General features: G+C 32.3%; 1 protein-coding gene across 8 annotated transcripts in view; it reads right to left on the bottom strand.

Moving 5' to 3' along the window:
* The window catches only part of ZHX3 (zinc fingers and homeoboxes 3), a 161361-nt gene that overhangs the window by 62952 nt on the left and 77195 nt on the right, over window positions 1-21214 (bottom strand). The window lies entirely within an intron of this gene.

The raw sequence follows: 21214 nt of genomic DNA, 5'->3' as shown, positions 1-21214 counted from the left end.
AATCAAAATATATAAAATTCGGTAAGTAATCAATGGCTAATCCATCATAAAGAAAACACATTACAAGACAAATTTTGACACAAGCAAGTTGTAAAGGGTTTGGGGGATACTCTTCCTTTCTCCTTTTATATCCCTTTCCTTTCCCCAAATGAAGTCAATCTAAGGGGACTGGTGCTCCTTTGGTGCCAAGGGACTCACACTTTAAGCACCTGTATTTTTTCTTCCCCTCTCCCATCAAAATTTATTTATCTGGTGTCCTCTTCTCACTTTAAGGCTTTTCGAGGTGACTTGGTATGTGGAAAACTAATTCTCTTTTCAGTATGGCTTTAAATATGAGTTCTCCAAAGCTGGTTGCCTTTTATTTATTTATTTTTTGCTGAGGCGATTGGGGGCAAGTGACTTGCCCAGGGTCACACAGCTAGTTAGTATTAAATGTCTGAGGTCAAATTTGAACTCAGGTCCTCCTGACTTCAGGGCCGGTGCTCCATCTGCTGTACCACTTAGCTGTCCCAGCTGTTTACCTTTCTAACAGAGAATTCCAGGAGATAAAATGATTTGGCTCAAAGGAATGAATTGGTAATAGCAGAACGATAGAACTTGTTGTATTTGCATGTCAACAAGGAAATTATTTTGAGGTGGAGCAGCTTTTCCAGAGGTCTTTCCAAATTATATCATATAGCATATAAGACTGACCTTGGACCCCACTCTGTTCTTACCACATGAGAAACTTGTGGATAGGACTGTTAATCCCACAACGTCTTGAACATTAAGCAGGTTACTCAGGAAGGGCTTGCTGAAAAAGGGAGGAAAGGAAAGAGGGAAGATAGCACTTCTACTTTCTGAAAATAAAGAATTAGCAAGAGGAGGCAACTGTCAAATTCACTATATTAGTTCTATATTAGTGGAATTGATGGATTCTCTTTAAAAGTTAGTAGGATGTGATGTTTATATTAAATTTCTGATTTGCTAAGTATCATTGATGCTTCACTACATTAGGAATTTTTGTTAATTCAAAAGGAAAGCTTAGTTGCAGCTTTCTTTATACTTAAAACCTTACCTTCATAAAGTTTTCCTTATAATATTAACATTTATTGTTAAAAATAGCTATCACAAATTATTTTCAAGGGTTTTAGAAGATAAAATATACAAACTTATAAATTGACAAGTCTTATTTATTTTAAAATTTTTCACTGTTTTAATGCATAAGGACTTTTAACTCTGAAAAAAACTTTGAAAAGCAGAGCCTGAGAAAAGCAGAACTGAAAAGTTCTTGAATTTTGGATGGTGTTTTCCAAATGGTAATATTGAGCTCATCACAATTTTTCTGCAAATGAGTGACTGATCATTAAAAAGTCAGATTTAGTCCCTTCGATGGGCCCAATTAAAGTGGATCCTTCAAGTATGTTTGTTACCACTGAAAATTTTCTTTCTTAAAAAATTTATTTATTGAACTAAACACAAAATAAAAAACAATATAAAAAAGACAGAAAAGGAAAATTAAAACAAAACAGAACATCATCACATGCCCAGTAGAACATCAGGAAGGATTCAAAATATGTAACAATAAATTTCCACATCAAGAAAGCATATATGATAATAGAAGAAATTATATTTATGAATGTTTGTCTTTGCTTCTTTGTTACTTATTCTTTTGTTTCCTGCTGCATACTTTTTAGTTTATTCTTTTTTTCCTTTCAATTCTCCAAACTCCCCCAAGGAGGTTATAATTAAGCACAGATATATTTATATATACATATACACATATACACCTATATATACACAAAAATAAAATTGTAAACTCCACAAAAGCAGTGATTTTGTTATAATCTGTATCTCAAGTGCCAAGAACAGTGCCCAACACACAGCAGGTCCTCAATAAATATTTGTTGAATTGAATCATTGTTTTACATGTAAAGAATCTGAAGCTCAGAGAGGCAGACTGGTTGATAGTTACACAATAATATATTGCAAACTGCTAATTCAGGTTGGTCAGTCTATTGATTGTTCCAAATTAATAAGTTTTTGTAGTATAGTCTATCTTGAATATCATGATGGGTAATGAAATACAGAGAAGAGATATAAGAAAGGATATAGATCCAGAGCATAGAGAGGGCTTTAAAATCCATCTAGTCCAAGTCCCTCATTTTATTTATTTATTTATATTTATTTTTATAACTTTTTATTGACAGAGCCCATGTGCCTGGGTAATTTTTTTACAACATTATCCCTTGCACTCACTTCTGTTCTGACTTTCCTCCTGCCTCCCTTCACCCCCCCCCCCTTAGATGGCAAGCAGTCCTATACAAGTTAAATATGTCGCAGTGTATCCTAGATACAATATATATGTGTAGAGCCAAACAGTTCTCTTCTTGCACAGGAAGAATTGGATTCAGAAGGTAAAAATAACCCGGGAAGAAAAACAAAAATGCAAACAGTTTACATTCATTCATTTACATTCATTGGGTGTAGCTGCTTCTGTCCATCCTTGATCAATTGAAACTGGGTTAGATCTTCTCTTTGTCAAAGAAATCGACTTCCATCAGAATACATCCTCATACAGTATCATTGTGGTATATAATTATCTCCTGGTTCTGCTCATTTCACTTAGCATTAGTTCATGTAAGTCTCGCCAATCCTCTCTGTATTCATCCTGCTGGTCATTTCTTACAGAACAATAATATTCCATAACATTCATATACCACAATTTATTCGACCATTCTCCAATTGATGGGCATCCATTCATTTTCCAGCTTCTAGCCACTATAAATAGGGCTGCCACAAACATTTTGGCACATACAGGTCTCTTTCCCTTCTTTAGTATCTCTTTGGGGTATAAGTCCAGTAGAAACATTGCTGGATCAAAGGGTATGCACAGTTTGATAATTTTTTGAGCATAGTTCCAAATTGCTCTCCAGAATGGCTGGATGTATTCACAATTCCACCAACAACGTATCAGTATCCCTGTTTTCCCACATCCTCTCCAACATTCCGCATTATCTTTCCCTGTCATTATAGCCAATCTGACAGGTGTATAGTGGTATCTCAGAGTTGTCTTAATTTGCATATTTTCATATGGCTAGAAATAGTTTTTAAAGTTTTAATTTCTTCATCTGAGAATTGTCTGTTCATATCTTTTGACCATTTATCAATTGGAGAATGGCTTGATTTCTTATATTTTTTTTAATATATTCTCTATATATTTTGGAAATGAGGCCTTTATCAGAACCTTTGACTTATAAAAATGTTTTCCCAGTTTTGCAATTTTTTTGTTTGTACAAAAACTTTTCAATGTGATATAATCAAAATTTTCTATTTTGTAGTCAATAGTGATCTCTAGTTCTTCTTTGGTCATAAATTTCTTTCCCTTCCACAGGTCTGAGAGGTAAACTATTCTATGCTCTTCCAATTTATTTATAATCTCATTCTTTATGCCTAGGTCATGAACCCATTTTGACCTTATCTTGGTATACGGTGTTAAGTATGGGTCAATGCCTAATTTCTGCCATACTTACTAGTTTCCAATTTTCCCAGCAATTTTTGTCAAATAATGCGTTCTTATCCCCAAAACTGAGATCTTTGGGTTTGTCAAACACTAGATTATTAAAGTTATTGGTTGTTTTGTCCTTTGAACCTAACCTATTTCATTGATCAACTAGTCTATTCCTTAGTCAATATCAGATGGCTTTAGTAACCGCTGCTTTATAATATAATTTTAGATCTGGTACATCTAAGTCACCTTCATTTCATTTTTTTTCCATTAATCCCCTTGAAATTCTTGATCAAAAATTTTGTATTTCCATATGAACTTTGTTATTTTTTCTAGATCATTAAAATAGTTTTTGGGGAGTCTGATTGGTATAGCGCTAAATAAATAGATTAGTTTAGGTACTATTGTCATCTTTATTATATTTGCTCGCCCAATCCAAGAGCATTTAATATTTTTCCAGTTGTTTAGATCAGACTTAATTTGTGTGGAAAGTGTTTTGTAGTTTTGCTCATAAAGTTTCTGATTTTCCCTTGGCAGATAGATTCCTAAATATTTTATACAATCAGTAGTTACTTTAAATGGAATTTCTCTTTGTAACTCTAACTGTTGGGTTTTGTTAGTGATATATAAGAATGCTGATGACTTTTGTGGGTTTATTTTGTATCCTGCAACTTTGCTAAAGGTGTGGATTGTTTCTAATAACTTTTTAGTAGAATCTCTGGGGTTCTCTAAGTATACCATCATATCATCAGCAAAGAGTGATAATTTGGTTTTCTCATTGCCTATTCTTATTCCTTTAATCGCTTTCTCAACTTTTATTGCCAAAGCTAACATTTCTAATACAATATTAAATAGTAACAGTGATAGTGGGCAACCTTGTTTCACTTCTGCTCTTACTGGGAATGGTTGCAATTTATCCCCATTACATATGATGCTTACTGATGGTTTTAAATAAATGCTACTGATTATTTTAAGGAAAAGTCCATTTATTCTGTACTCTCAAGTGTTTTTAATAGGAATGGATGTTGGATTTTATCAAATGCTTTTTCTGCATCTATTGAGATGATCATATGGTTTTTGTTAATTTGATTATTAATATGGCCAATTGTACTGATAGTTTTCCTAATATTGAACCAGCTCTGCATTCCTGGTATAAATCCTACTTGATTGTGGTGTATTATCCTAGGGATGATTTTTTGTAGTCTTTTTGCTAATATCTTATTTAAGATTTTAGCATCAATATTCATTAGGGAGATTGGTCTATAATTTTCTTTCTCTGTTTTCAACCTACCTGGTTTAGGTATCAGTACCATGTCTGTGTCATAAAAGGAATTTGGTAGAACGCCTTCATTCCCTATTTTTTCAAATAGTTTATAAAGTATTGGGGCTAATTGTTCATTGAATGTTTGGTAGAATTCACATGTAAATCCATCTGGTCCTGGAGATTTTTTTTTAGGGCAACTCCCTCATTTTAAAGAGGAGAAAACTGAGGCTCAGGAAGGCTAGTCACCAAGTGATAAATAGCAGAGGTAGAATTTCAATTCAGGTGGTCTAACTCTATAATAAGCATTCTTTTTAAAAAACAAAATTGGTTCTTAGGAACCTAGTCAAACAAACAGTTCAATATACAAACAAAACAAAAAAGAAGGTTATATAAAATTATAAACTTATGTATTGTAGAAGACCAGAAGGTAAGAATCCATTTCCAGGTTTTGAATCTTATAGTAACTTGGCTCACCAAAACTCCCTTATCTAAATAGCAGAGACTGCTTGTCAATAATCTAGTGACTGAAGTAAAATGCAAATACTACTCTTTGGATTAAAGGCAAACCTTTGAATTCCAGACAGGAAAAAGAGCCCACAATAGAGACTAAAGGCATTTGGGAGAAATTTGAGACAATGGTATGATAAATGTGTATCTAAACTATTTGCATCTCTATCTAATTAACTAAGATCCAGGACTTAATCATTTACATCTCAGTAGATTTTGCTTGTTAGTGAGAAAACTATAGGAACTTCAAAGAGTGTACTTTGTATTCTAGTCTATGAGCATTTGAAATATATATATGTATGTATATTCGCCTCTCTGATCAATAAACTTTGAAGAGTCCATAATCCAGACTTTCTGCCTGGCTCTAGTATATTTTCCATACCCTTCACATCATTACAGGAGTTAGACTCCAACAATGTACTGCCTTTAAAATATTATATATGTCCACTAATTTTATGAGGTAGTAACACACTTGTATTTTTCCTCTATTTTTATTTTTATTTTTTTTTGTGCACTTAAAAATGCACATCATGGGGCTCCTCTTTAAAGCATATCTATCAAGGCTGTTTGGTGTAATGAAGAGAAAGCTGGCTTTGAAATTAGACCTAGTATATATTTGAACTACGAGTGCTCTTTGCATACTAGTCCATGCTGTATTTACTGGGTTAAGCATTTCTTAATGGAAAGGTCCATCCCAGAGGTAAATATTATGAATAATGTATATTTTATGATTCTTTATGATTCATTTTAATACTGGATTATTTATAGGAGATAATAGATTTTAATCTTGATGAGAATTCAGAAATTATTTAAACCAAGCTCCTTATTTTGTATGTAAAGAAAGTGAAACCCAGGGAATTAGTGATTTGCCAACATAGAGCTAGCAACTAGCAGAGCTAGGCAGTAAACCCACATCACTGACTTAAAATTCTTTGCTTTCTGCTATATCACAATGTTCAAGATCAAGAAATCCTATTTAAGGTATTGTTATAAAAAAACACAACTTCTTTTTGATAAGACAGAATATCCATATTAGAAAAAGACTCTTCACAAATTAGTTCATGCCAAACGAGCACGTATATGTATATTATATATATGTGCATATATGTATATTATATGTGTGTACATATAATATATATTTTACCACAATTACATTTCATTAGCCCGTTTCCCACAATTTAATAATTTTTCTGTCAAAATCTCTTTTTTGTCAAAAAATGATTTGTTTATAAAAGTTCTAGGACTTTAATATCACAGCAGGCAGCTTTTGACTTTTACATTATTCAGTGTTCTGGATTACGATACTGCCTCTGCATAATTTTATAAAATTTACCCACTTAGAAAATTGTCACTACTAGGATTCAGAATAAGTCGTACTGTCTAGATAATTACTATGGAATTAGAAGGAGTAAAATGCATACTCTTAAAACTCAAGCAATATATGCAACATTTAACTTAATACTATTTATATCCCTATTTTTTTGTCTAGCTTGCTCCCACCCAGGCCCAAAATAAGGTAAACCCTCAGTTTCACAAAGTGCCTTCCCTCCATAGCACTGTTATGGATAATCTCTCTTTGAGCTATTGAATATGCCAATTTGTGGCAATGTTTTTCTGTTCACTGAACTGCTTCATTTCTTCAAGGGAACAAACTGTTCTTCAGTAAAGCAGGAATTGGCTGTGTTTTAACAAAGATTTTTCCCTTCTGACTGTGTTTTTGCAAGAGACCCAAGTCAATTTATAGCCAAGTAACAAAAGGTCAACAAGGTTAAGTCAAGCAATGGGTGTAATTCCTGTGTGTCACAGCCAGTAAAGGAAATGGGTGGGAATAAACAGTATGAAATTTTGACTGAAATTATTTGTGCAAAGTCATTATAGTAGAATAAGTTAAGAAGCAACTCATGACTTCCAAAGTCCAGGGATCCCTGTAGTCCTCAAAAAAGTAGTCACTTTAGAAACTAAGATTCCTCAATGAGAGCTGGGCCAGTATTATTTTTGCTTTCATCTTTGATTCCCCCAGCACCACAATTACCTGGAACATAATAGGTATTTATAAATGTTTACTGAATATCACAGTCTCAAACAGAGGGGATATGTTTATAGCCCGATTTTTTAAAAGATAAGTTTAAATTTTTTCTGATGCAAATTTAGCAGTCCTTGATAATTTTATAAAAATTAAAAGTTACAGTAAACCAGAACTTTATGAACATTTTCATTCTAGAATCTGTCAGTCTAACTCATCAAAAATAGCTATTTTAACCAAATAATAAACTGGGAAGAACAATCCTATAAAAGTGAAAGTTTATCTGTTTTTAAACTGCTAGACCTGTGAAGAACTAAGGTATCATTTAGCAAAAAGAAAAACAATATAAAATGCCTACTTTTAAAACGGATGTGAAATGCTTACTTCAGTAGGTTAAACAATGGCAAACAAATTTATCATTATTTTTAACACAGAGACCTCTAGTATTTATGTAAAGGGAATAGGAAAACAGTTTAATGTCAGAAAAGACTATTTACCTCCAAAATAGTTCCTCTCTACCAATTTGTTCTATTCCCTAAAATTCCCATTACTGGGTTTTTTAAAAAAGAAAAACTATTGTGAAAGTGTTATCTAAGAAGAGTAATTTACTAAGCCCCAATCATGAACATTAGTTTATCAGAGGAGTTGGACTAGTACCCAGTGTTGGTACTAGTCAAGTTTGTTTTCATGGATAAAAGACTAGGCACAAGTCATAGAATGATATTTACTTAAGTATAGAAGCTCATAGTAAAGGCACACTGGAGACATGATAAAATATGATAAGACAAAAGGCAGCAACTACTTCAAGAGTTCTGCTTAGAGCTAGCTGCCAGATTACCAAGAATAAAAATTGGCAGAATAATTGGAGTAAACATCCTCAAAGAAGTCTAAGAAAGTTCAACAGTATCCTTAAAGCATGTTTAAGATACAAACAAATGTGACAGACAAGAAGAAACCATAGTTCGGTAAATAAAGAATTGGACAGGGTGAAATATGCTGGATGTATTACAAAAAAAAAAAAAAAAAAAGCAGAATCATTAGGAGTTACCAATGGTATCACAATGATGCTATATACATGGTATGTATGCTTTACATGCTTCTTAAAGAAACTAAAATATTTAAGATTTGAGGAAATGGCCTAGAAGAATAAAATGGATCAGTTAATAATAATTTGAAATTTTGTTCAATTAATTTCAATTTAGAGAAATGTTTTTAAAAGTCCTTACATACAAATGTGAAAATGCATTCAATTAATTTCAATTTAAAGAAATGTTTTTAAAGTCCTTATAGAGGGCAGTATAGAATGGTTAAAAAAAAAAAAATGAATTTGGCGTCAGGCATTGGATTCAAAACCCAGCTCAGATATTTATAATGGCTAGTCACCTAATCTCTCTGTGACAGTTTCATAATCTTTATTTATTTATTTATTATTTTTCCATCATCTTTAAAATGAAAGTATGTTATATTGGACTGTCAAAGATTAACAACAGGCAAATGGTAATTGTTCAAGGGAGTGCAGGAGCTTTGAAACTAATGCACAATAAACTAAACAATTTTCCAACTTAAAAAGCAATTTAGAATTATACCTAAAAAGTCACTAAGCTGTTCATGTACTTATGTTTATATATCAGGATAGTACTATAAGGCCATACTCAAAAAAGATCAAAGAAAGAAGGAAATGACCCATGAACACAAAATTATTTATAATAGCTTCTTCTTCTTCTTCTTCTTCTTTTTTTTTTTTTTTTGATGTAGCAAAGAACTAGAAACAAAATGGGTGCATATCAATTTGGGAATGGCTAAGCAAATTATTATATGAATCTACTGAAATATTATCACTGTACCATAAGAAATGATGAAAAGGATAATTTCAGAGAAAATTAGGAAAATAATTTGATCAAAGCAAAACAAAAGAACAATGATGAAAATATCTATGGGAAGGGTGAAATCACAACTGAAGAGAGGGGTAAAGGTGGCAAATGACACCTTGAAAATGACAAAATCTCAAACAAGCAACTAAAATTCTCAGCAAACAAGGCATCTTTCTACACCCTCAAACTGCAGAATACTTGCATTATATTATTTTCTCACTTAATACTCTTTGATCTGTTCTTCTCACTTCATCTCTCATCTATGTACTTTTCTACCTGGAATTTTTTTCTCTCAGAGACGTCTGTCCCCTTTGTCAAAGAAGCCTCTTTTTAAAGATTCTCTCAAATGGCCTTGTATTTATTCCCTCACTTTATATTTATTCGATAAATATCCAAGTATGTACACATACATACTTGTCTCTCTTAAGATATGAGCCTCTTGAGAGTAAGGTTTCACTCACTCATTTCATTGCATCGCATCTCCAGTGCTTTGCAAAGTGCGTAATACACAATTGTTGTTCAGTTGTTTAGTTGTGTTTGATTTTTCGTGACCACATTGTCTATGAGTTTTCCCAGCAAAGATGATAAACTTATTTGACATTTTTTTCTTCACTGTAACTGTACATAGTAGTCACTTAATTGAATTGGTAAGGAGCACTTTACCTAGAGTTCTCAACAGTGAACAGTCTATACTAGTCTCCAAAGTGGAGCTGTGAAGATATAAACAATAAGATTTGGCAATGACTGGGTATATAAGATACCAAGGTTGTCTGAGAGAATGGTGGCACCCTCAATACTAATAGAGAAGTTCAGAAGAGGGGAGGGTTTGGAGGGAAAGATAATGCCTTCTGATTTGCAAATGTTTAGTATGAAATGCCACTGGGACATCCAATTTGAAATATTCATTAGGTAGTTGGAAATAGGGGATTGGAGCTTAGAAGAAAGCTTAATTAGAATTGGATACATATATATGAGAATCAACTATAAAGATGATAAGTGAACTTATAAGAGCTTATGAGATCACCAAGTAATTTTCTTTAATTAACTTTTCTACACAAATAATTTCAGGGCTTTCATCATTATTCTAGGATAAATATCAATGAACTCCTTCCATTTAGCTTTATCTTCCCCTTATCTTTCCAGCCTCACTGAACACTTCCTTCCACAAGGTGATACAAATAATATCTCTATTCTTCATCTCTTTATTACTCACATACGGCACTCCAATTTTGTGTGATAGCCCTAGCTGTCCCATATGCCCATAATGTACTCCTTATTTGCCTCAACCCCCTTCTTTATTTAAGATGTATCTCAGGTGAGGCAGGTAGTTGGGGCAATGGATAGAGCACAAGCACTGAAATCAGGAGGACCTGAGTTCAAATCTGGTCTCAGACATCTAACACTTCCTAGCTGTGTTACCCTGGGCATGTTACTTAATCCCAATTGCCTCAGCAAAAAAAAAAAAAAAACCTCAGATAACCATCTCCTTCATAAAGCCTTTCACGACTGCCCCCCTCCCCCATGTTGCTAATACATTTTCTATCAAACTACTATGCAGCTATTTTTATATAACTTTATTAACTTTATTTTTATCCAATTCAATGAGGTCACAATTAATGAGAGTGTGAATAGTACAAAATTCAATTCAGTACAAATTATAAAATAATATCAAATTGCATTTAATATGAACCAAAATTCAATTAATGTGACACATGCAAGCTTGCCATCTGTGTCTCTTGCCTATTTCATGGGTGGATGTGCTGTGCTGCAGCAAACCTTATTATCAACAGCTGCTTTTATTTTTTTTATAAAGCCCCTGATGGACAAAAGGACGAATACTTCAAATAGGAACAATGTCAGCACAGAAAAATCAGAGGTTTGTTATTTTATTATAACAAAAAAAAATTGATGTAACTGAAGCATGATCATGGTCACAGTAAAATACAATAAGATGCTGAAATGTCTGAATCCAAGGTACAGAATATTATAAAACATGAAAGTGAAATAAAAGTAAAAAGTTGCATCAGTTTTTTTGTTTTATACAAACAACTGCAAGGTGTTAGTGATCAGAACAGAGTATTTATCTAGTTGTATTGGTTGAAGAGGGCAAACAAAAATACATTCCTTTTGAGCCATTGAGACAAAAGTTTATTTGAAGTTTATGACAGTAAAAGAAAAGACAAAGTGTCAAAACTTCTATCACAAATGTTACTTGGTTCTAAAGCTTTAAAACTAAATTCAACTGCATTACATTAAAATTACCAGAGGTGAGGCCAGCATAAAGATCCAACAGGTAATTATCCTGATGTTTTGAATAAAATAACTGAAGGAGCATATACTGATCAAGAGATTATTAATGTGGGAAAAGATGTCTTCTAGAACTTAAGTTTCTGAAGAAAAAAATTCAATTTGGATTGAAATTTCTAAGGATGGGTCTCATACTTTTATTGGAGGATGATAATGAAGAAAGACATTTCAAGTTAAAATCAGTGCTTATTTATTGATCTTGAAATCTTCATCCTTTGAGTGGCTACAACCATTGATCACTTTCAGTTCTTTCACAGTCAAACAAGAAATCATGAGTAACTAAAACTGTTTCTGAAGACTAGTTTCAAGTTAACTTAAGTCCAGCTGTTGAAAAATATTACAATAAAAACAGCATCCTTTATAAAGCATTACTGATTTTGGATTATGTCCTAGGAATTCAGGGGTCCAGTTCACTGTCCCTCAGCCTGTTGGAGGGCCGGAATATAGTAAAAACAAAAACTTTGTTTTGTGGGCCCTTAAGTAAAGAAACTTCATAGCTCTGGGTGAGGGGGATAAATGTCCTAAGCTGCTGCATCTGGCCCGTGGGCCGTAGTTTGAGGACCCCTGTGACTAGGTCATCCAACTACATTTGGTTAATCTTATGAGAATGAGAATACACAAATTTGCTGTGATATGAAAAAAACTTTTCTGTACTTAACAACATATATATATAAAGATTTTAAAAAACAGTTCATTTTATACTTCTGAACACAATAGTAACTTTTTGTCATATCAGTGTAGGATTATCTTTTAACTATGACATTCAGTAATTTTAAATTTAAAAAAAATTTTGATTTCTATAATGTATTATTTTATAATAAAATTTAGTAAGAAATATTGTTCACATCTTTTGCTATTATGTTACGTTAAGAGATTAACACAACTTATTTTAAAATATTTTCACTGAATTGGGCTGGAAATGATAATCACTTTATACATAATTACAACTTTAAACAGTTTGAATTTAAATGATGCAACCACTTCATAGGATTTCTGAATTCACAGTAACTGATACCTAACTTTATTTTTACATAAATTTGTTGGTTCAACCATTAGAATACAGTAGATAATAAGTTTACTGAGATATATTGATTGTTTGCTTACTGTGGGAGAGGGATAGGAAGAGGGAAGAGAGAGTTTGGAGCAAAGAGTTTTGCAACCGTGAGTGTTGGGGCTATCTTTGCATGTATTTTGAAAATGGGGGAGCTGTTATTAAAAAAAAGAAGAAAAAAATAAAGGTTTAGCAAAATGAATGTACTGAAAAAATCTGAAGTTTTGTTACATTCCACACCATAGTCTCCCACCTCTGCAAAGAATAAAAGGGAGCTGTTTTCTCAAAAAGAAAAAGCTCATTTTTAATAGGGATGGTTTCCTTCTTTGTACTTATATCCTCAACACCCAGCATAACTTGATTAATATAGCAGATTAATAAATATTGATTAATTGATAGGAAATGATAATCAACACTGTTCAGTGATAAAGAGAGGGTGAGAAGCCATTTCAAGAAATCATTGGAATATTTAGAGAAAGAAATTGTAGATGGAAGCCAGTTATTTAAATCTTTCTCTATTTCTGCAGTGTTTTATAAGCTGTATTCTTATAATTTCAGTGTGCATCTCAGTAGATGGATAACTAGATATTTTATACACTGTATAGGTAATTTTGAACTGAATTTCTCTCTCCCTCTGCCAGTTTTTGTTGGCAACATACCAAAACGTTGACAATTGTGGGTTTATGTTCTTTCAAGGATGAAGTGAACTTATTGTTTGTCCTTCATTGTTGAAGAGAACCATGACACATCAGGGAGGTGATGTCATGATATGCAAATGAACTATATTTAAGTAAAGGAGGGCTATACAAAATCATTAGCCTTTCTTTCTCCACTAGAGCCACCTGGGCTCCAGAGAACAAGATATAGATCAGGATGACTGGAGATGGCCTTAAATGCAGTGGGAAACCTTGGCTTTAACAAGTCCTTTAATAAGTCTCCATTTGACTAAGGCAACACCCAATCAGTGGTTAAAGCTGAGTAAAAAAGAAATGAAGACTTAATCTTTTTTACCTGGTCAAAAAAGAAATCAATCAGAGGGAAAATTCTCAGGGTTGCTGGCTAAGACAAACAATTGATATTTACATTCTCTCAATTAAGGCCCAAATGAAGAAAAGGGAGCTTGGCTTGGGACCAATGCATGATTTATATTATTTTATTTTTTAATTATAAACTTAGTCATCAGCCAACATGAAAATTTCCATCCATAAAGAATACGACAAATCTCACTGAGAAATTGCTATAATATTCTATGGCTTAATATAATCAGTATTAACATCTGTAACAAAAACTAGAGGATTCTTCTGTCTCTATATGGAATGGCTTTTAATTTAGGCACTACATATCCTACTGAAAACGGTATATACCTTTAGCAAGTATATATTCCTTGACTTTTTGTCTTTTTTAATATTAATAATCAGAAAATCACTGAACAAAGTTATCTCTGTTGTTATATTCATAGAAGAATTCTATATGATCTTTAAAAATGTCTGAGAGACTCCATATTGGAGAAAGACCTTCAAGTTTTGATTTAATGTCTTTACATTTCAAATTCCATTATAAATATTTTCTTTGAAGAACTGGTACATATTTAATAGTTTAATGAAATGAATAACATTCTGAAATTCTAAGTAAAATAATTTGTGTCTAGCCTTTTTTTTCATCAATTGCTTATAGTCTTAAGTAACTTCACTCTAATGGGAAACTTTGGAATATAACATCAATAAAATAATTTGTAGAAGCTTACCTATTTTATATTTTAATCTAGGATATTCTTGATACTTAGGTAAATCATTCTTATAAAAATTTTATGAAGAAATTAAGCATATAAATGGATAGTGATTATTTTTTGAGGGGATATTCATATTCATATTTTTTTCATTCTGATTTTTAAATTTTGGTTAACTTCCCTTGTCTATCTGATAGTGTGCTTAAAGAGTAATGGTAACTACAATATATATTTTTTAAATGCTTTCAAAATTATGTTAGCTACAATATAGATTTTTTTTTTGAAAAAAAATTGTTTTTTGTTTTTACATTTTAGTCTTTTCTCAGTACATATTCTGCACCCCCTCCAACTGAATGTTCCTGTACTATATAAAAAAAATTCAGCACAACTAACCAAGAATTACCTCTGACAACATATTTAACATTCTGCATCCATAGTCTCCATCTTAGTTTGTTTCATCATCTGTTCTCTGAGATTAAAATTAATTATAACTTACAAATTCAGCTGCTTTTCAGTGTTCTTCTCTTTTACATTATTTGTAGTTGTGTGTAACATTCTACAAATATAGATTATTCTCTATCAATTTAGGTAAATTTTCCTATTCTTCTTTGAATTTTTCCCATTTGTCATTTTCACAGCAATAACAACTTTTTATTACATCATATTTCCAGAATGGATACCATCAGGTTTTATTTGGTTTCATCTAGCAATTTTTTCCAGTCTTGTTTTCTTGTCATTTGTTTTTCTTATCACATGAGTGAGGTCTAAGGCATCCAAATGTCATGGTTCTTCTGTTACAAGGATAAAAACATTATAGACACACTGACAAACCTGTTCTATTTGTTGTCTTTATGTCTATTTCATCCATGAATACTACTGACAGGATGTAGCTCATGGTAGAATATGAAGGGGAGATCTCAAACCAAGATTTCTGTAGACTTATTTGTTTTCACTGTTTTCCCTTGTTTTAAAGGGCAATAAATACTATTTGTCATCTTCCTCCATCCTCTTATGTGTACTCTAAATCAGTGTTCCTCTTGGCTGCTATCTTTCTATTTGGCGAGGAAATGGTTTAAATGGTCTTTTTAGCCAAGATTTCTGGGTTTCTTGGTTTTTTTTTGCTATGGCTATTGTTTTATATCAAATTGTTTTAGGAAATGGTAACAATAGTCAATATGTTTTTTTACTTTTTAAACTTTTTGGTATTGAATGCTCACTTTAATAGATCAGGTTAAAGCTACTGAAATTGTTCAAAATGCCTATTTTTAAAAATTATCTTTAATTTTTTTCCCTGACTTGATGATTTGACCTTTACTCTGATCTAGCAATTAAAAACAATAAATTAATAAACAATAAATTAAGCACCTACTGTGTGTTAGGCATTATGGTAAAGGCTAGGAATACAAAAAGAAGCAAGAGATAATCTCTATGAAAACTGTTAAATAATTTGGCAGAAACTATGTTATAAACCAACATCTTAAGCTGGGGATATAGAAAATTAGGAGAGCATTCTGGAATGTTTTCTATGGATGAGGGAAGAATTTATGATCAAACAAGATATAGAAGGCATTTACAAGATGTAAAATGGCTAATTTTGATTATATGAAATTACAAACAAAACCAATACAGCCAAGAATAGAAGGACAGCAGGAAACTGGAGAAAATGTTGATGATAAATTTCCCTGATAAAGGGATCATGTCTCAAATATTAGCGAATAGAGTTAAAATTTTATGAATATGAGTCATTCTCCAATTGATAAATGGTCAAAGGATATGAACAAGCAAGCTTTCATAAATATAATTATTTATAATCATATGAAAAATGTTGTTTTGAATGCTATAGTGAAATAAATCACTATTAATTAGAGAAATGCAAATTAAAGTAACTCTCAGGTACCAATTCAAAACTATTAGACTGACTAATAAATTTACTCAACTACCAACTTAAAAATTTATTCACTAATATTTTAATTATTTTGCATACTAGTGATGTAAAACTAAACAAGATATATAAAAATCAGCCCTTCAAGGGCTTGTGAAAAACTGGAGAGCATGTGTGAAATCTTCACTTCCTAAAAATCCTTCGAATATGATTGAAATAGAGACAATTCTTACTTTACTTAAGGGGACCATTCTTCAAATCTCTGCTAATAATGTGAATTTGCCCCTACTCACCTACTTCATTATATTACAAAAACATAACACAAAATAATACCTTTATACAAGTCATAAAATGGACTAAAATCGAGGTATTGAAATACAATACCATGATAATAAAGAGAATTATGAAATAAAAGCTAAAATTAAGGATAAAGCATGCATAGTACTGTAGAGTAAGCTAAATATAGATTTGCAGTATATTGCCCTTCCCCCACCCATTGTATTTAGCCTTTAGCACTGGTAGTTGACTGTGCAACTTGGAAAATCACTTTAGAGACTGAATGGAAGATATATGGGCGTGGGGAGAGATTTGAGGCTGGCAGACCCACCAAAAAGTTCTTGCAACAGTTCCAGAGATGAGGTGATGCAACAGTGTCAAGTAGCAGTGTCAAAATATAAAAAGGGGAATATTGGAGAGATATTGCAAAGGTGAAATCAACAGATCTTGGTAAAAGATTGGATATATGAAGAATTGAAGATGAGCCAGAAGATGGTGAAGCCCTCTACAGTCAGAGGAAGGTAGTAAGTAGGGAAGGTTTAGGAGGAAAGATAATGAGTTCTGTAAATGATTTGCTAGCATAAAGCTAGCCAATTCTACTATGATTCATACCGATCTGTTTTTCATACAGTAAGATATTAATATGTTTCATTTTTTATGAAGTTTTCTGGTGCTCACTATATCTCAACCTTTTAATTCTCTTTTAGAAAGCATTCATCTATCAAACTGTGCATACCCTTTAATCCAGCAATGTTCCTACTGGCTTATATCTTATAAGATTTCTTAAAGCTCTTAAAAAGGAGGGAAAGGACCCCACATGTGAAAAAATATTTGTGGCAGCCCTTTTCATAGTGGCAAGGAACTGGAAACTGAATGGATGCCCCTCAGTTGGAGAATGGCTGGATAAGTCATGGTATATGAATGTTATGGAATATTATTGTTCTGTAAGAAATGAAAAGCAGGATGATTTTAGAGAGACCTGGAGAGACTTACATGAACTGATGCAAAATGAAATGAGAAGAACCAGGAGAACATTGCACACAGCAACAAGAAGATTATACGATGATCAATTCTGATGGACGTGGCTCTTTCCAACAATGAGATGATTCAGATAAATTCCAATAAACTTGTGATGGAGAGAGCCATCTGCATCAGAAAGAAGGTTGTGGGGACTGAATGTGGATCCCAACATAGTATTTTCACATTTTTTGGTTGTTTGCTTGCTTTTTTTTTTCTTTCTCATTTTTCCCTCTTTGATCTGATTCTTCTTATGTAGAATGATAAATGTGGAAATATCTTTAGAAGAAATGCACACATTTAACCTATATTAGATTATTTGCTATCTGGGGGAAGAGAAGAAGGGAGAAGGAGGGAGAAAAATTTGGAACACAAGGTTTTGAAATTGTGAATGTTGAAAACTATCTTTACATCTATTTTGAAAATAAAAACCTATTACTTTTTTAAAATGAAGACAAGATCAACAACAAAAAAGAAAGCTTTCATGATTTGGAGTGAGGCTTCTCAGTGATCCAGGGTTTGGGCTCCTTTCACCTTTTTAAAAACACTTTTATTTAACAAGCATTTTCTCCCTCTCCTTTCCATCAATTAAAAAGTAAAACAAAACCCTAATATAACAATTATGTATAGTAAAACAAAACACATTAGTTATATTTTAAAATCCCATGGCTTATTTTACATCTTGAGTTCATTGATCTTTCTTTCAGCGGGTGGATAGCATGCTTCATCACTGGACTTTTGGAATCATGATTAGACTCATAGAATCAGGGAATCAACTGTATTGATCAGAGGTAAGTCTTTTCAAAGGATTGCTGGGTGATACAGTGGATAGAATTCTGACCCTGGAGTCAGGAAGATCTGAGTTCAAATCTGACTTCAGACACTTACTTAGCCATATGCTTCTAGGCAAGACACTTAATACTGTTTACCTTAAGTTTTCTCATCTGTAAAATGAGCTGGAGAAAGAAATGACAAAATAATCCAGTATTCGTGCAAAGAACATCTTAAATGAGATCACAGAATCAGATGTAATTGAAATTGTACAATAACAACAGAGTCAAATTTGTTTGTTTTTATAATGAGGTTATCACATTCATTATCACATATCACATATCACAAATCATTATCCTACTTGTACTACTTCATTCTATATTATTTGATATAAGTCTTCCTAGATTTCTGTGACACCATCACTTTTACCATTTCTTACAGTCTAAGAGGTTTTTACAAATACGTTTGTATATAAGAGTACTACTTTTTATTTTTTATTTCTTTGGAATATACTCCAAAATGGTATAGTTCTACTAGTATGAAGGTCAAAGATCTGGGTCAAAGATTATGCAGTTTAGTGACTCTTATAGTTCAAAATACCTTTCCAAAATGGCTAGATTAATTCACTGCTCCACCAATAAGACATCCACAGCCCTTGCAACATTTGTAACATTTATGGAATCATAATTATCATAATATAGGGTCATAAATTCTATTCTAATACTTCATCTTGGCATGGAGGTGACCCCGGGATTTTGAAGGTTATGTCAGCAAACATAAGCTCTGATGGGTTCTACTAGATCAAAAAGATTTAAGTATGGTCTTTAGTCTGTTTTGGAAGGAACAGCCTAGCTAAGTACTAAAGATTCATCACTGTTAACTAGTCATTAGCTGATTATCTGATTAGCTGATATCCTAACTTCCTTTGATTTTACACTTAGTCATATATTCCTTAACTTGGATCCTTGCTGTTTCTTGCTCATTTTCCTCACTATTCCATTTCTAGTATTCTCCCTTATCTCTCTCTTCTGGCTTCACTGGCTTTCTTAAGTTAGGTAACTTCTTTGACTATGAATCAAAGAAAGAAAAATGGTCCTTTATTCTATGTGGTTCCCTTTCACTTATGCAACAATGATGGCAGTCATGAAAAAAGACCTAGGAATCATAATTTTTAGACCATCTTTATACTTTAACTTGATTGTTGACATACTAAGTGTGAGATCCTTCTCTATTCCTCAACAATTGAACATTTTACTAAATGAATTAAATCATGTCTGGATATTCTTGTTTTAAATGAAACCTAAAGAAACAAAGTTGTAGTTAAGTGTATAGCTAAGAGAAAGGATACTACTTGGAGGGGCAAATAAGGAATTGGTGATATTGGTTTTTATCCTCTGGGCATAGGCAACAAAAACATTGCATGTGACATCTTATCATCTTATACTGCAGTTCTCTGATTAGTGTTAGTATCTTTAAACTTTTGTTTAATAAGCATTTATTTTCTTAAAGAAAATTGTTAGTAACTTGGGACAAAAAAGTAGGAAAGTTATATAAATGATGAGATGAGACCCTCTAAATTAACTTTATACAGAAACTTTAATGAATGGCTAAAATATATATCTAAATTTCATTTTACCCACATCATCCTCCCCTAATTCAACAAGCTCTAGTAGCTGTCCATTACATCTAGATTCAAATATAAATTCTTCTATTTAGTGTTTAAATCTCTTCTCAATCTGGTTCTTTCCTAAAACAAATAATGCTCTTCATTTCTCCATTTCTTTAATGTTCCCCTGCTCTCCTCTCTCTCTCTCTCTCTCTCTCTCTCTCTCTCTCTCTCTCTCTCTCTCTGTGTGTGTGTGTGTGTGTGTGTGTCTTCTCTCCCCAATCCCTGACTTTCTTTAAGGTTCAACTCAAGTGCCACTTTCTACATGAGATCTTTTCTGATCCCATAAACTACTACTGCCTCTCTTCCAAAAAGACCTGTGTATATACTTTATATAAACAGTTTGCAAATTCTCATTAAAATATAAGCTCCTTGATGGTAAGAATTGTTTCACTTTGTCTTTGTATCTTCAGCATTAAGAAAAGTATCTAGTATCTAACACATACAAGGTACTTCATAAATGCTTATTAAGCGATTCTTTCCAACAGTGAGATAACTGATGCCAGTTCCAATGATCTTGTGATGAAGAGAACCTACACCCAAAGAGAGGATTTGGGAACTGAATATGGATCCCAACATAACATTCTCACTCTTTTTATTGTTTGTTTGCATTTTGTTTTCTTACTCATTTACTTTCCTTTTTGATCTGATTTTTCTTGTGCAGCAAGAGAATTGTATAAATATAATTTACACATATTGGATTTAACATATATTTTAACATGTATAACATATATTAGATTGCTTGCCATCTAGGGGAAGAGTAGAGGGAAGGAGGGGAAAATCTGAAACACAAGGCTATGCAAGGGTCAGTGTTGTATGTTTTGAAAATAAAAAGCTTTAAAAAATAAGTAGATGTTTGTTAATTAACTGACTGAAAACAGGAGTCAGGAATAATGAATGAGAAACAAAAACTCTAATACCTTCACATTATAAATACTTCTTTCAAAGCCATAGGTTCTAGATATGGCAAGTACCAAACAACAATACAAAAATTGAACCTGATTTTATTGTAACATACAGGAAAATATTCATTACTAACGTGGAAGTCATTCCTAAATTGATTATCTGTGTATAGATGTAGCAATGATTTGATAGGACAAAGATAAAAATAAGTATAAAGCTAGAAGAAGAAATGAAAAAAGGATACTGCATACAACTAAAACAACTCAATCTTGATTGATTTATTTATTCAAAGTATTAATTTGAAAGATAAATAATGCATGGTAAAAATACCAATTAAATAATTTTACATAAAAGATTAATGACTATAAATTAACTGCCATAATAAAGAGGACCAAAGTACCTAAAATACTTCAGTCAACAAACAATTGTCTTGCAAAGTAGAAAGAGATGTGGTAAAGGCAAA

The sequence above is a fragment of the Antechinus flavipes genome, chromosome 2, assembly GCF_016432865.1.
Source record: "Antechinus flavipes isolate AdamAnt ecotype Samford, QLD, Australia chromosome 2, AdamAnt_v2, whole genome shotgun sequence".
Taxonomy (NCBI): domain Eukaryota; kingdom Metazoa; phylum Chordata; class Mammalia; order Dasyuromorphia; family Dasyuridae; genus Antechinus; species Antechinus flavipes.
Note: the sequence above shows the minus strand (reverse complement) of the source record. Positions and strands in the feature narration are given on the sequence as shown.